The following is a 16,962-nucleotide window of genomic DNA, read 5'->3' as shown; positions in this document are numbered from 1 at the left end:
TGCTTCTAGAAGACAGTGAAGCTTCTAGATGTGGGGGTAGCTCACCGTGGGGTGCTTCCTTTTCCTCCCACTCCTGAAACTAAACTGCTTATGGCCATTCAGCAAGAGGAGACGATCCTCTCTGTCCTTAAAGAAGTAGACCATGAAAACACTTATGGTAAATATCTTTTAGGTCCCTGGTAATTTAAGCCTCCTCCAGTTTCTACTAAGGGGTTTTCTTAGCTCTGCCACAGTATGATTAGATGCCTTGGTACTGCTAATGGCCATCACTATTTATTTACCTTGGTGGGGAGGCAGTCTACAGAAAGAAGGCCACACCTAACTAAGGGAGACATATTTTGTTTTGTATGACCTCATATGTATAATGGGTATCATACTGATTGCCTTCTCAATGGTGGGGGGGAACTGGAGGAAGAGAATTTGAAACGCAAATTTTCAGAGTTAAAAAAATAAAAATAAACTGGGAAAAAAAGGTAGCCATATTCAAGTATGAATGAGGAAAGAATTAATTGGTTTTGAAAGGTTTTTTTTGGGAAATGACAGTCCATCTGAGAAAGCAGTCCTAAGTGCATATGGACATAGCCAGCTTGCTGAGGGGTAGTATAAGGGATCCAACAGTAAGAGAATGCAAATCAATGCAGAGCCTTGAATGTAAAGACTGTCTAACAACTGTGCTAAAGGAACTGATTCATTCATTCATTCTCTCTCTCTCTTTCTCTGTTTTGCTTTGTAGAGCTCTGGCCTCTAGTAGCAGCAGACCAGGGACTGGCTCCTAGTAGCAGTGACACAACAGGAAGTCCTGGAATGCACAGTGGCAAAAAGCAGGCCCTCTGTACTCCATTGCTTCCTGTAAGGTACAGCTGATAGGCCCCTCCACCTTGCTGCCAGTACAACACTCACTGAGGGCTTCAGGAACTGTTGGGAGGTGGCTTGCTTTCTAGCAATAATAGTCAGTTGAATATGTCAAATCAGCCCCCACAGAAGAAACAGGACAGTTTCTCTTGGGGAAAGATTTTGCATCTCACCTCCCATGGGGGACCCAGGGAAAGGGAGGTGACTATCCAAAGAGTACTAAGTAGATGGTGATACAAGGCAATTTTTCCTATGTGATGAGTATTGTGATTATGCAGAAAGTATCATCAACTTTGTTGTAGCCCCGATGTTTTGGGGGCTGCTCCTGCTTATGGTCATTGTTTTTTATATTCAGAAATCTACTATGAATGTTTTAGATTTAGTATGGCCTATCATAAGCAAATTAGGGGAGCATGAAATAATTTATCTGTCAGATCTATGGATGAGGGAAAAATATTTGACCAAACGAGATACAAAGCATTATTGGATGCAAAATGGATAATTTTGATTATATCAAATTTAAAAGGTTTTGCACAAACAAAACCAATGCACACAAGATTAGAAGGGAAGCAGGAAACTGGGGAAATTTTTTTTATAGCAAGTGTCTCTAACAAAGGCCTCATGGTGACCAGGAAGTGATGACGGCCCTCAACCTTCAGTCCCTAGAGCCAACTGAGTCTTGAGGATGCCCTTGCATCCTCAAAGGTAAAACTAGTTTGATTTTCATGGGGTCAGGAATTAGTACATTGTTTCTCCCCTTATCTCTTCAACCTTTGGTGGCAAGCCCTTAAGGTCTTCTTGAGGGTCTCGCAGAAGATCATTGAAGTGACTTTTGGACTATTTTGGTTAACCCTAACCCCTGATATATAAGAAGTGGATATGGCAGCCCTGAAACAGAAAAATCAACTTCTTCAATGCTACTCTTTGTCAAATATTCATCTCTTGCTATGGGCACGTAAATTTTTGTTAATCGTTAAATGAACCCCAAGTGTCTCATTTTGTTCCAGTATTGAACCTAAACTACCAGAGTATTGGCCTTAGGTCCAGCCCAGAACACCTGTGGGTGCTCTGAATTAGGGGGATACAGCAGGAAGCTTGTTGTCAGCTTAATCTTATAGGCAATCTTAGCAGAGTTGCACCAGGGTAGGTGGAAACCAAAGTGAGTTCCCATAACTGGGGCCTGAAACCAGAAGGATCTAGATCCTGGCTTGTTAGAAAAGCAGCAGGGAATAAAGCCAGTCCCAAAGAGATTACTGCACAGGGAAACAGGGTTGTACACATCACAGAGCCATACCGAGAGTCACTTTAATGGCCAGGTATATGCCATGTGCTGGGGAAGGGGAGGCTTTCAGGATACTTGACACTAGTGGGATCATTACTATCTGATTGGGACCTGACAGCACCATGCTAGGAAATTGAATTGTTTATATTTGCATTGTCCTTGGAAGATTCTGAAGATCATCTAGCAAGTTAAGGTACCAGACACTGAAGTTCTTTCTGGAGCTAAACTGCAAACCATTCAAAGGCTACTGCAAAGAGCACAATTCCAATGGTCTAGCCACTTTGTTCAAATATCAAACATACATTTGCCCAAAAGACTTTTATAGAGAACTAACATAAGGCAAGCACTCACAGAGGTCAGAAGAAGTGATACAAGGACACTCTCAACGTCTCTTTGAAGAATTTTGGAATCAATTTTCAGACATGTGAGACACTGACACAGGACTGTCCAGCATGGCATGCCTCCATCAAAGAAGGCATTGTGTTCTATGAGCAAAGCAGAATTGCAGTGGCTCAAAAGAAACATGAGATGGGCCAATTTAGAGATATATCTATTGCAAATGTTCATATGGACTATTTTTGCCTGACCTGTGGTAGAGCCTTCTGAATTTGTAGTGGTCTGATCAGCCACAGTCAGACACATTGTACATTGACCTCAACATAGTGAGGTCATTTTGATTCTCTCTGAGTACAAAGGACAACAGTTGACAGCAGAGAATTCAGGAGAAAACAGAAAAAGGCAAAGGTCAACAGTCACATTGTGTCACAAGGAAGAGTCCGAAATCAGGGATTGTAGCAGAAGGTGGGGTCTGATCCCAGAAAAGAGCAGCAGCAGCAGCATTGAGGTTACAGAAAAGACAAGTCCAAATACGACCTGTCCATTCCATCCAAGAGCATGGGGCATGGACTGGGCCTAGCACAGGATCTCAATTCAGAAACTGAGGCTAGAGGGAAGAGCAAGCATCAAGCACAATGAAGAAGTACTACTGAGTTAAGAGAAGCTGAAAGTTAAGCCAGAAGAACATAAGCTCTTCATAAGTAAAAACAGAGCCTCAGGGGAACACACAGTTTGGCCATGCAGACTCCAGGAGTGGCTGGAAGAAATGATGCAAAAGGCAAAAAATGGAATTAGAGCTTCTCTCCTAGTAGGAGAAGAAAAGACACTTCTTTGTAAAGAAGACAATATGATGGAAGAAAATACACAGCAAACAATCATAATTGAACTCAGCTATAAGATGAAGAAAATAGTGGAATGGATTAGAAAGCAGAATACAATAATATGTTATTTACAAGAAACATACTTGTAACATAAAAATCCACAAAGAGTTAAAATAAGCATCAGTATAAGAGGCTGGAGTACAATTTATTATGCTTCAGGTAAATTGAAAAAAAAAGCAGGGGTGACAATTGATCTCAGACTAGTAAAATAGATATGGGTTAAAAGAGATAAAAAAGAAAATCTATATTAAACTGAGGAGCACCAAAGAAAACAAAATACCATCAATATTTACTATATATACATGCACTGAAAGGCATCATATCTAAGTAGTTAAAGGAAAAACTAATCAAATTTATGGAGAATACAGTAAAACTGTAATAGTTGGAGACCTAACTATGTACCTTTCAGATCTGAATAAATCTTTAAAAAGATAAGCACAAAATCTTTAAAAAGATAAGGACATAAACAGAATTTTAGAAAAATTGAGAGTGCTGGTGATTATTTTAATATTTCTTGGCTGCGTATAGAACCTTTACAAAAACTGACTATGTCCTCCAGGGTATACTCAGAAACAAACACAGAGCTATGAAAATATGTTCTTTACCGACCACAGCACAATTTTTTTTTATTGGGGTAAATTGTATCTCTCTAAGACAAACAGAACTTTCTCTGGAATGGAGGAAAGACAAGAAGCCTTTCCTTATCATGGATGTCCATCATTATCACCACTTTTTTATCTGGTTCTAGAAATGCCAGCTATAGTAATAAGACCATTAAAAGAAATTAAGGGAATAAGAATGGGCAAAAAGGAAACAAAATGATTACTTTTTATCAATGATATGATGATTTGCTCAGAAAACACTATTCATCTAAAAATAACTGAAATAATTATATTAATAAAGCAGCAAAGTATAAAATAAACCAACAAAATCATGAGCCTTTTGGCATATTACCAACAAAACGCAGCAGGAAGCAAGCAACAGAAAACTAATTCCATTAAAAACAACTAGGGAATGTGTAAAATATTGAAGTCTAGCTGACAAGACAAAAGAATCATATGAATATAACTATAAAACCCTCTCTACAGAAATATGTAAATAACTGGAGATATAATAATTCTTCTTGGTTACATTATGATAATAAAATGGCAAAAGTATCTAAATTAACAAACACATTCAGTGCCATACCTCAAATTTCCAAAGGATTACTTTACAGAATTCAAAAAAAATAATAATTCATATGGAGGAACAAAAAGTCAAGAATCTCAAGGGAAATGATGAAAAAAAAAGAGGCTAGGCTGTGCCCTCACAGTACCAGATCTTAAACTACATTACAAGCAGTAAGTAATGGTTAAAAAATAGAAAAGTTACTTAATAGAAAAGATTAGGTATACAAGATCTGGAAGCAACTGAATATATTAGCAGAGTGCTTAATAAACTCAAAGATTCCAACTACTGGGACCAATAACTTCTGTGAAAACTTGGGAAGTGGTCTGTGAGAAATTAGGTTTAGACTGACATCTCACACCATTTACCACAATAAGTTCAAATTGAATACGTAAATAGAGATAGAAAAGCGCATATAAACAAATTACAGGAGAAAGGAAGGAGACATCTTTTATAGCTATGTATAGGGGGAAAGTTCTTGGTCAAGCAAAGGATAGCAAGGGAAAATAGACAATTTTCATTACATAAAACAGCACAGATAGGCTACAGGGCTCATTCTCTCAATCTCCAACTCCATTGGCATGACAGGTCCCAAGAGCCAGGGTACTGTTCCCCTCTTCCACCTCAGGTTCCAGAGGGATTCCCTATAATGCTATTGCTCAAAAACTCTCATCCATAATTAGTCTTTTTGGCAAACTTACATTTTGCATTTGAACAATATGGCCAGCCCATGGGAGGTGTGCTCTCTGTAGTGGGGTGTGAATGCTTGACAGTTTAGTTTGAGAAAGGACCTCAATGTCTGCTATCTTATCCTGCCAGGTGATCTTCAGAATCTTCCTAAGACAGTTCAAATGGAAGTGATTCAATTTCCTGGCAGGGTGTTGGTATACTGTCAACGTTTCACAGGCATACAACAATGAGGTCAACACAATGGTTCTGTAGACCTTCAGTTTGGTAGTCAGTCTAATACCTCTTCTCTCCCACACTCACAAACACTGAGCTAGCTCTGGCAATATGTATGTCAACCTCATTATCAATGTGTACATTTTTGGAAAGTACCCTACCAAGGTAAGTGAACTTATCCAAAACATTCAAAACTCCATTTTCTGTAACTGATGGGTCCATGTATGGGTATGGTGGTGGTTGATGAACACCTGTATTTTCTTGGTGTTAGTTGTTAGGCCAAAATTAGCACAAGTAGCAGGAAGTCGATCCATACTTTGTTGTATCTCAGCTTCAGAGGCTGCATTGAGTGCACAATCATCTGCAAACAGAAAATCATGTATTAACACTTCCTCCACTTTGATCTTGGGCCTGCAGCCTTTTCAAGTGGAAGAACTTACCATCAGTATGACAGCTGACCTTGAAGCTGTATTCATCCTCATTGACAACATGGCTGAAAACATTATGCTAGCAAGCATGGGAGCAAGCACACAGCCTTGTTTCACTCCACTGCTTACTAGGAGAGCACGAGAACATTGTCCATTATTCAGAACCCAGGCAAGCATGCCATTGTGAAGTTGATGTACAATGTTGATGAACTTTGGGCCATCAGATTTTGACATAATTTTTCATAAGCCCTCACGACTCATGGTATCGAAGACCTTGGTCAGGTCTACAAACACTGTGTACAGACTTCTGTTCTGCTCTTGGCATTTCTCCTCGAGTTGTTGGGCAACAAACACCATATTGACCATTCTTCAGCCCTTTTTGAAGCCACACTGGCTGTCAGGTAGGTGACCATTTTCCAGGTGAAGGATCAATCTATTGAGGAGGACTGGCAAGAATCTTACCAGCAATGAGTGAGAGGGAGACCCCTCTGTGATTGTCACAGGACAATTTATTTTCTTTAACTTTATAGAGATGGACAATAGAGGCATCTTTGAACTCCTAGGGGATAGCTTCCTTTTGCCATATAATCGGGAATATTTCAGTCAGCTTTTGTATGAGCTACGGACCCCATACCTTTTAAGTTTCAGCTGGAATAGAATCAATACCAAATGCTTTACCATACAAAAGGAGCCTAATGGCATTCAAAACCTCTTCTTCAGTTGGAACTTCAGCTAGGGAAGGACTGACTTCAACCTGAGGTAAATGGTCAATGGCTTCAACAGACTGATGGTGGTCCGTTGAGAACACTATGGAAGTGTTCAGCCCATCTCTCTGGGATCATGTCCTTATCCCTAATTAATGAGGCTCCACTGACTAGTTGAGATGCACCATAGGTCTTTGGCTCATAAATAGTCTTCAGGGCATCATAAAAATGCTTTGGACCCCCAGCATAAAACCAAATTTCATCTGCCTTCTTACTGAGCCAAGAATACTGAATCTTTATAAGTTTTGCTTGTACTTTACTTTTGATGGAATTAAATGCTGCCTTCTTAGAGATGGATGAATTGTCCTGCTGGTAAACCCTTCTGAATTTTCCCATCATTTTCATCAAATGAGTCTTGATGTTTGTGAATGCTCTGACCCAGATGAGCAAATGCAGAGCTATGTATACCAAATTTTTGAAAGCTGCCCACTCCTTTTCTGTTCCACTGTTGCCAACTGTGCATTTCCCCTCGAAGAAGAGCTCTAATTTCTTGACCTTCTGGTAGTCATTTTGCCTGTGGCCAACACTTTTGTTGGATGTGAATATTTAGCCTGGAGAGGATAAATCTATGATCAGTCCAGTCCTCTGCACTACACATTGTCTTCATCACTCTCACACCCTGTCTCTTCTCCTTACAATTGCATAGTCTATTAACTGCCAATATTTGCTGTGAGGGTGCATCCACCAAGTTTTATTGCATTTAGGTAAATAGAAGACAGAGTTGGTGATGAGAAGGTCATGAGATGCACAAGTCTTCAGAACCACTGCAATGGTTCCAACTCTATTCTTCCCTAGAACTCCCTGCCAAGTCTGACAGTCTGAATCTACTCTAGCATTAAAGTCACCCAGAATTATTAGCTTGTCCTCTTTTTGGCACATTGATGGCAATGGTCTTCAGGTCTTCATAAAATTTTCCTTGACCTCATCAGAGTTCAACATGGTAGGGGCATAGGCACTGATGATGGTGACATGATGTTTTCCTGCAAGTGTTAATTGCATTGTCATGAGCCTGTCGTTTACTCTTTTGGTAAGCATATCAGCTTGTTGAGTAGATTAGTTTTGATTCCAAAACCTACACCAGCTTCATGGTGCTCTCCTTCACTGCAGTCACTCCAGAAAAACGTATTCAGTTCCAAATTCAGTAAGCTGGTCTTTATTTGCCAGCCTTATTTCACTCAGGACTGCTATTTGAGCAGTGATACCTGCTGAGTTCTCTTGCAACAAGAGCTTTTCTTCTTTCAGGTCTACTGGATTTTGCGTGCCTATAAGTGTGTGCACATTCCATATATTGATGGTGAATGGAATCATCTTTGCAGGCATTTTTGTATTTTTGTATGTGTTTTGACCATAGGATGGGATCCCCACCTGATGTGGCAATCAGGACAGGGTTGTGTAAGCAGATAATTTTTAAGGCACCTTTTCTAGCCCCTTTCTCACACCAGGAGGTAAGCAGTGTGATCCTTAACAGGCTGCTCAGACACCCAGGGGCTGCCAAATTTCACTGCTGCATTCAGTAAGATGATCCTATGGTTTGTGTGCAGGGATGTGACTATAGCTCCTCGTGTATCTGCATTTGCTGCTTTGTCACTTGCATACTGCCATAAGACTTTGAGATTGGTAAAAAATGGTAAAATGTTATGAATGATGTCTTTTGATTTGTGCATAAATTAGATTTAAGTGAGGCATAGTTGTATGAAGTTCAGTGGCAGGACAGAATTAAAATGACTAGTGGTGATTCAAGATGCAGCCGATGATCTTCATGTCTTTGATGTCTAACCAAGCTCTAAGCACTCCACAGCACCTGCTTCAGTTGCCTTCATGCTTGTTGAAACAGAAAGTTCTCATCTGCCTATTCTACCAGGTAAAGTCGTCACATGCTTGGGGTAGGGACCCCTCCTCCCCAACTTGTTGTCATTAGAACTTTGGTCCAAGCATTCTGAAACGTAATTTGGAACTATCTAAATTAGGTAACAAAAATTTCCATATCCTTTGGTCCAGGGACTTCACTATCAGGCATATAACCCAAAGAAGTCATTGATAAAAAAAGAAAGGCCCCCTAGGTAGCAAAATATTTTTGTGGTAGTGGAAAACTGGAAACAAAACAGAGGCGAATCAATTGGATAATAGCTAAGCAAATTGTGGCACATGAATGTAACAGAATATTGCTAGGTTGCAGAACGGATTAACAGGTTGGATAGAGAAAACCATGAAAATATCTATATGAACTGATGCAATGTAAAGTAAGCAAAGTCAAGAAAAAAATAAACATAATGACTATAACAAATGGAAAGAAGCACTACCACAAAACAATCAAAACTGAATATTTTGACATTACAAAGTACATCAGTGGCCTCAAAGAGGAGTTATGAGAAGACACTCCTTTGCAGAAGTGGGAGCTCCACATATTTTCAAATTTATTTAAAAATGTTGCTAATTGTTTTTTCTTTTTTCTTTAAAAAATTCTTTGCAATATGGGATGGCTCTATGGAAGGGGGAAATTTAGGTGATGTAGAAACAAAAGGTATCACTAAAATTTTATTTAAAAAATTTTTTACTGTCCTTGACAAATCAATTGGGACACATTTTGAACTTATTGACATTATCCCCAATCCAGAAGAGTCTGCTGGCATGCTAGGGAGATACATAAATTGTTCTTTCACTTGTTTCCACAGTACCATACCAGAAAGTGTCTTTAAACAATCAAACGTATGCCAAAAACCAAGAAAAAAACAAGAATAATAACTGCCTCCCAACACAGTTATACAGATTCAATATTCAATAAAGAATATTTTAATCTACCGTATTCAACAAGGTCTTATTTTGATGTTCTTAATGATGGGGTGCTTGGATGCTTGTGCTTGGACCCCAATTCCAAGATCACATTTCTCCCTATCTTCAAAACACAATCCCTGACAGTTTTCTCACCAGTCCAAGAACACTATGCCTAGCAACAACTCATGAGTGGGCCCCAGTAAAACAAGCTACTTTTCTTCATCACAAGAACAAGCTGATTTCTGAAGAAATTAATTTGTAAAAACAGGACTATCTTATAACCACAGAATTATCATGTATTGATTCCCAAAGTTATCATATTCAACCCAGAGGTCAAGCTCTCAAAGCTATCTTGTTAGATAGGTGTCATTCAGTAGTGAATGATACCTGTGACCACGGTTGTAAGTTATCACCTAATTAGCATATTTGCTAGATAATCTGCTACTTTTACTCTATAAGTTCTAGGATCATTCCTGTTAAGTTGTAAGTTCCTTAGGGAATGCAAGTTCCCTAAGGAGCTTTGCCCGCTATATTGGCAGTACAATAAACCTTTGCCAACTTGACTTGAAGAATGCTTGAGTCTGTGAATTCATTCCAGATGACCCTCTCCTGTACTCTAGTCCCTGGGGATGGGGGTCCCTGAACCTCTCAAACAGCATCATTAATGGCCTTTCCTAACCCAAATATAATCGAGGCAAAGCTATTTTGTTTTGAAGTTTCCAGTCTCAGAAGGAAACCTAATCTCTTTCTGAACCATATGGAACTCCCTTTAAAGGGATTTGGGATTTAGAACCTATGGTCTATGGCAATAATACATTTATCCTTAGATGAGAAACCAAACAATATGGCTTGATGCTTCTGCAGCTATACTCAGTCAAGTACCAAGTGCTACAAAAACCCAGCACTGAGTTGCCTGTTAACTGGATGAATCATGTAAAATGCTGGTGTCCAGAATACCCACAGCATGACCAGGAACCTTTGAAGTAATTTACAGGGACTAAAACGTTTTTCATTTAGGGGAGGATATCAGAGGGGTTGCAAGAGTGAGACTTCAGCAAAAGCTGGAGTACTAGAGGTTAAAGAGAGAGATATAATGAGAAAGGCTTTCAGATGCAAAATAAACATTTCTCCACCCTAAGAAAGGTGTGCCTATGAAGAAGCAAAAGAAGCAATGAATTTGCTTCCAGAGTACAGACTACATACATATTTTTCTCCCTTGCCACTCATCTATAAAAGAACTGAATCTAAATAGGCTATCCTAAGTCACCTGAGTCACAATGGAGTGTCTTACTGAGGGAAGAGACTTTAGAGCTAGAAAGGACTGAAGGATAAAATAGGCAAGGCCTCTCTAGCATCTAACCTGGAGTGGTGAACAACTCAGAGCTGAGACTCCAAGGCAAGAGGCTCTTGTCAACCCTAAAATAAGAATCAATAACCTCCATGAAAGAGCAGCACTCCAGGTGAAAAGAGTACAGTGCTACTCAGCTAAGCCAGTGGCTGAAGAATCATCAAACAGTATGCCAGGGAGACTAGCATATTGATCTATCTAGCAGAAAAATCATGTCCTCTGATGTGCTCCATGACTAAGCAATTTGCAGTTTAGTTTGACAGCAGCTACTCATGAAGGACACATCTTCCCAGCACTGTCTGGCATGCCACAACACAGCTGAGTTTGGTGAGGAGTCAACACAGCCATCAAGTAATTTGCTAGACTCAGCCTAGCTGCATATTGCTCACCCAGCCAAGATAGTATGTCCTATGAGTAGCAAGTCCAGCTGAACTGCCCATTTAGCTGAGACACTGGGTCCTGCAAACAGCCAGCTCCACTGAGCAACAGAATGACTCATCCATCACTGGTGCCTCTTCTTTCGGTGAATTTTCATTTTCATTTCCCTTCAGAGAAGGAAAGGACATTGAGATCAGACAGTTCATTATTTGTGAGTTGCCCTGGCCATGTGTGTTAACTACTAATGTAAACTGTACATTAAGTTTATGTTTCTCCCCTCCTCTAGATCTGCTGCGTATTAGAACAGTGTATGTAAATGCTTTGTAACTCTTCTTCTTAACTAACTGAATCTACTGGCTGATTAAGGGGAAACACATTGGTAGGGGCTTGTGAGCTAGCATTAGGACAGTACACACAGGGTTACCCCTAGAACCCTGAACAGTAGCCATCTTTCTGGGGATTCAACTTGCCAGTGCCAATACAAGTTGGGGGAATGAATTCCAAAGGTGAGCATTACATACAATAGAAAATTGTGTACAAAAAAATGCAATTTAAATTAGAAGGGAAACAATTAACTGATGGAAAAAATCTTTGTATCAAATTTCTCTGTAAAGGTATCATATTTAAAGTCTATAGGGATTTGATACAAATATATTCAAATAAGAGGCATTTCCTAATAGATAAATGATCAAAAGATATGAATAAGTACTTCCCAGAAGCAAACTATCAGCAACGATAGGAAACAATGTTTCAAATCATTGATAATTAAAGATGTAATAATTAAAACAACTTCAAGGTTTCAACTCACACTCATCAGATTGGCAAAGATGATAAAAATGGAAAATGGCAATTTTTGGAGGGTTTTTGGGAGGGTATACACACTACTGCACTGAGGTTGAGAGTTATGAATTGAGTCAACCATTCTGGAAAGTAATTTAGAATTATATCTTTAAAAAACAATCACTAAGCTGTGCTACCCTTTGATAGTGATTCAAAAAAGTGTCAATGAAACATTTAAAAAATAGGCAAAAGAGAACAGAAAGAAGTTCATAAGGACAGATACACAATCAAGAGAGTGTTTATACTACCGTACTGCATTTATTATATATTTGAAAAAACCCAAACTGTACATAATAGAGATCCACAGTGTCATATGCTGTCATCATATTTCTGTTCTTTGTATATATAAATGCTGATGTTAATGCTTATCATACTCATTTTTTTAAAAAGAGAATTCTTCTCTAGGGGTTTGGAGGAAGAGGACTTTAAATGATTTTCCAGCCTAATTTCACAGCAACTTAAATCACAGGGCAACTTTAGAACTGAGAAATTTAGGGTACATATTTGGCTAGGTTATGGACTGATGAAGAATGGTGCTACAACTTTGTAGCTGTGAAATACTCATTGCTGCTGTTTTGCATGTAACCAGAATAGAATGCCAAAAATGAGAGATGCATGCATGTAGTTTGTTGGGTTGGTTTTTTTTTCCAGGTCAATGATTTAGGGACGAATTAAGGTTATATGATTGACGGCAGTAAGTTCTGTTATTTTACCTTAGTTACGTTAGCTTATTTTTTGTTAATGCTATGTCTATGAGTTTTGAGCACTGTATTGTGAGAAGTATTATAAAATTATGCAATTAACACTTGAGAATGACATCTACAATCTGATGCACATATAACATTTGACTTGGATCCTGCTTTATCTGAGTGCTTACAATGCAGAAACTTCTGTCTGTGGGACATGGTGCTTTGATGGCTACTGATAATCCAAATATTTAAAATATGTACACTCTGTTATGGTTGGGGACAGGATAGATATTGGATATGTGGTTTCACTGACATAAGGAACTCCCAGATAAGGAAACTGTCCACCAATTCTGGACGGCTCCTTTGCTACAACAATCTAGTCTTAGAAAATTATACAGAATCATACAGCTGGTAAATATTAGAGGCAGGAATTGAAACCAGGTCTTTCTGCCTTTAATGCTAGTCCTTTCTGCCTGTTATGCTCTTGCAAAACAAGAATCAATTTGATTTTGGAAAAAGGTACAAAAACATTTGAAAAAAAATTAAAGGTGCAATTACAATTAAAGTAGCAAGCAATTATCTTTATAGTTAACATACAGTTAACATGAGCTTATCTATTAAAATTTAAATATATTTGAGTCCCATCCCTCCCTCTGTCCTTCCCTTTTCATCATTTGGCAAGATGTTACGTTTACAGACGACTTTTTTTAAGTAGCCTGTTTGATACCATAAATAGGCAGTGCTCCTTTAAGTACATCAAGATAGTGTGGTTTATAAAAACTGGGAAAATTCAGAAGGTTATCAAAAGGTTATCAAGCTGCCTACACTACTTAAATAATGAATTAGCAAATTTTACCTTGGAAACCTAAACCCTAATGCTCATCATGTATCGTGTAGGTTACAACTGAAAACAAATCCCAATATGTCAACTTTAAGGATAATTGTACAATGCTTTAATTGTAAGCACCAGAACCTACTGCACTTACTAATTATCTTTCTTTGATCCTGCTAAAAGTATCTATGTTAACAAATTATCAATTCCCCACATAAGGGAAATTGGCAAATGTTAGGTAGTACCTGTCTGAGTTCCAAGTGAATAGTGTTATGAATAGAAGGTTTCCTACCTGCCAGACCACAAGCCTTGAGATTATACCCCTTGTACGAGGTAAAATTATGATGCATAAATCAGTGGTTTCAAAAAGAGTTGTAACTTTTACCCAGGATCAGAGTTAAGGAAAGCTTGTCTCTACATACTCCTAAGGAAGGCTAGAGTCTGTGATTTTTAGCCCCAGACCTCATGGAAGTTACAACAATGTCCTTTCTCCCTTTTTAGAATAAAATCCTCTGACCAATGAAGGAGGATCAAGTTCACTACCACTATGCATCTCTGAAATCCCAATGATGTGGGTACAGGGATGGAATAACTTTTCTTCTAAACATCCAAGGGATGGTCCTGGCCAACCCCCCATGACTTGCCTCATGAGATGAGCCCATCAGTTAAGGAATATGTCCTTCTGCACTACAGGCCACACTTTTCCACCCTAGGACAATATTATTCCCTATGTGAATTCTTGGGGATGTTGCTATCCTTCAATATCAAGCCCTAGAAACTGAGAAAAATATTGGGAGATTGATGTATCTTTTACCTTGAGCATCTTCTGTACGTAGTTGTGCCTGAGGTATTAGAATTATATGTTGCTCACATCTACCAAAGCAAAGCACATATGAGCATATGGTGGACTCCACTACGGTGGAGAGGTAGAAAAATTGACTTGCTCCATCTTTTTCCTAATGGCTAAACATTAGTACATGAGCTGCCCTATTTGGCAAGCCCATAATGTGGGAAAACTTTAAAGAATGAAAAGAACAGCTCACTACCAGTATGGCAGCCTTTTACAAATACACACATTGATTTAAGTGCCTAAACATTGCTACTATAGAGTAGGGTGGCTATGTAGGTATGCCAGATGTATGGAAGCCTATCTCTTTGTGAATGCAGATTTCTGTTACAGACACCATTAGAGAATGAATTCCTAGATTTATTACCCTTTTCTCTATAAGCAACAGCAAAAGTGTCCACTTTACAGGACAAATTGTAAAAGAAATCAGAAAGACAAGCAAATCCAACAACATTTTTATTGACCATATTGCCTTGAGCTTCCAAGAACAATAGGAATATATAAGAAAAATTTAATAAGACAGCTAAAATTTGTACTGAAAATGGCCTTAAATGGCTGAATGTTTTTTATTCATAGTTATCACAAGTATAACATTTACCACCCAAAGAAAAACTGAATTTATTCCATGTAAAATGTTAGCAAGCAGTCCTCTCTCTGATCTTATTAGTTGCTTTTGACATTGTCTTGAATTATTGCAAGGCACTAATGAAATGACAAAGTCTTCCATGTTTCTGGTATGAGATGCATTGCCCAGAGAACCAAAGGAACTTGGTCATCTCATTCAACCTGGTGACTTGGTCCAGGTCAAAGTCTGTTAGCACAAGATTTCCTTGCTATCCTGTAGGAAGGCCTATGGAAGATTCTCCTCACTAGCAAAACTGCATTGAACTATCAAGGCCTTCCCACGGAATTCACACCTCCTGCTTCAATGCTGTCCCATTTCTTTCTTTCTTTTTTAGTTTTCAACATTCATTTCCACAAGACTTTGAGTTACAAATTTTCTCTCCATCTCTCCCCTCCCCCCACCCTAAGACACCATATATTCTGATTACCCCTTCCCCTAATCTGGCCTCATGTCTATCACACCCTTCCCTTCCCTTCCCCTCATCTTCTCTCTTTTCTTGTGGGGCAAGATAGATTTCTATACCCCCTTACCTATATTTCTTATTTACCAGTTGCATACAAAAACAATTCTCAACATTCATTCCTAAAACTTTGAGTTCCACCTTCTCTCCCTCCCTCTCCACTCATCCCCATTGAGAATGTAAGCCACTCAATATAGGCTACACATGTGTAGTTATGCAAAAGATTTTCATAATAGTCATGTTGTGATAGACTATATTTCTCTCCATCCTCCCCTGCCCCCCATTTATTCTATTCTCTCTTTTGACCTTGATCTTCCTCAAAAGTCTTTACTTCTAGTTACTCCCTCCTCCCATTTGCTATCCCGTCTATCATCCTCCCCATACCCCACTTATCCCCTTCTCCCCTACTTTCCTATAGTGTAAGATAGAGTTTCATACCAAATTGAGTATGCATGTTATTTCCTCCTTAAGCTAAATGTGATGAGAGTAAACTTCACTTTTTCCCTCTAATCTCTCTTCTTTTCCCCTCTATTGAAAAAGCTTCTTGCCTCTTTTATGAGATAATTTGCCCCATTCCATTTCTCCCTTTCTCCTTCCAATATATTCCTCTCTCATCCCTTAATTTTATTTTTTTAGATATCATCCTTTCCTATTCAAATCACCCTGTGTCCTCTGTCTATATGTATACAATCCCTCCAACTACCCAAATGCTGAGAAAAGTCTTAAGAGTTACAAATATTATCTTTCCATGTAGGAATGTAAACAGATCAACTTTAGTAAATCCCTTATGATTTGTTTCCTGTTTACCTTTTCTTGCTTCTCTCGATTCTTGTGTTTGAAAATCAAATTTTCTATTCAGCTCTGGTCTTTTCATCAAGAATGCTTGAAAGTCCTCTATTTCATTGAATGATCACTTTTCCCCTTGAAGTATTATACTCAGTTTTGCTAGGTAGGTGATTCTTAGTTTTAATCCTAGTTCCTTTGACTTCTGGAATATCATATTCGGAGCCCTTCAGTCCTTGAATGTAAAAGCTGCTAGATCTTGTGTTATCCTGATTGTATTTCCACAATACTCAAATTATTTCTTTCTAGCTGCTTGCAACATTTTCTCCTTAACCTGGGAACTCTGGAATTTGGCTACAATATTTCTAGGAGTTTTCCTTTGGGGATCTCTTTCAGGAGGTGATCAGTGGATTCTTTCAATATTTATTTTACCCCCTGGTTCTAGAATATCAGGGAAGTTTTCCTTGATAATTTCATGAAAGATGATGTGAAGGCTCTTTTTCTGATCATGGCTTTTGGATAGCCCTATAATTTTTAAATTGTCTCTCCTGAATCTATTTTCCAGGTCTGTTGTTTTTCCAATGAAATATTTCACAGTCTTCCATTTTTTCATTCTTTTGGTTTTGTTTTGTAATTTCTTGGTTTCTTATAAAGTCATTAGCTTCTATCTGTTCCATTCTAATTTTTAAAGAACTACTTTCTTCAGTGAACTTTTGAACCTCCTTTTCCATTTGGCTAAGTTTGCTTTTTAAAGCATTCTTCTCCTCATTGGCTT

At 38.6% G+C, this 16,962-nt stretch overlaps 1 protein-coding gene across 11 annotated transcripts in view; it reads right to left on the bottom strand.

Moving 5' to 3' along the window:
* Positions 1–16,962, bottom strand: part of MARCHF10 (membrane associated ring-CH-type finger 10) — a 204,559-nt gene that overhangs the window by 29,420 nt on the left and 158,177 nt on the right. For 2 of the 11 annotated variants that reach the window (XR_011975112.1, XR_011975113.1), the window contains one exon: positions 11,123–11,278. The exons of the other annotated variants lie outside the window; for them this stretch is intronic. The gene's annotated coding sequence lies outside the window, so the exon portion shown is untranslated. The remainder of the gene's footprint in view (positions 1–11,122; positions 11,279–16,962) is intronic. 11 annotated transcript variants of the gene reach the window in all.

Source organism: Notamacropus eugenii, chromosome 2 (assembly GCF_028372415.1).
Source record: "Notamacropus eugenii isolate mMacEug1 chromosome 2, mMacEug1.pri_v2, whole genome shotgun sequence".
Taxonomy (NCBI): domain Eukaryota; kingdom Metazoa; phylum Chordata; class Mammalia; order Diprotodontia; family Macropodidae; genus Notamacropus; species Notamacropus eugenii.
Note: the sequence above shows the minus strand (reverse complement) of the source record. Positions and strands in the feature narration are given on the sequence as shown.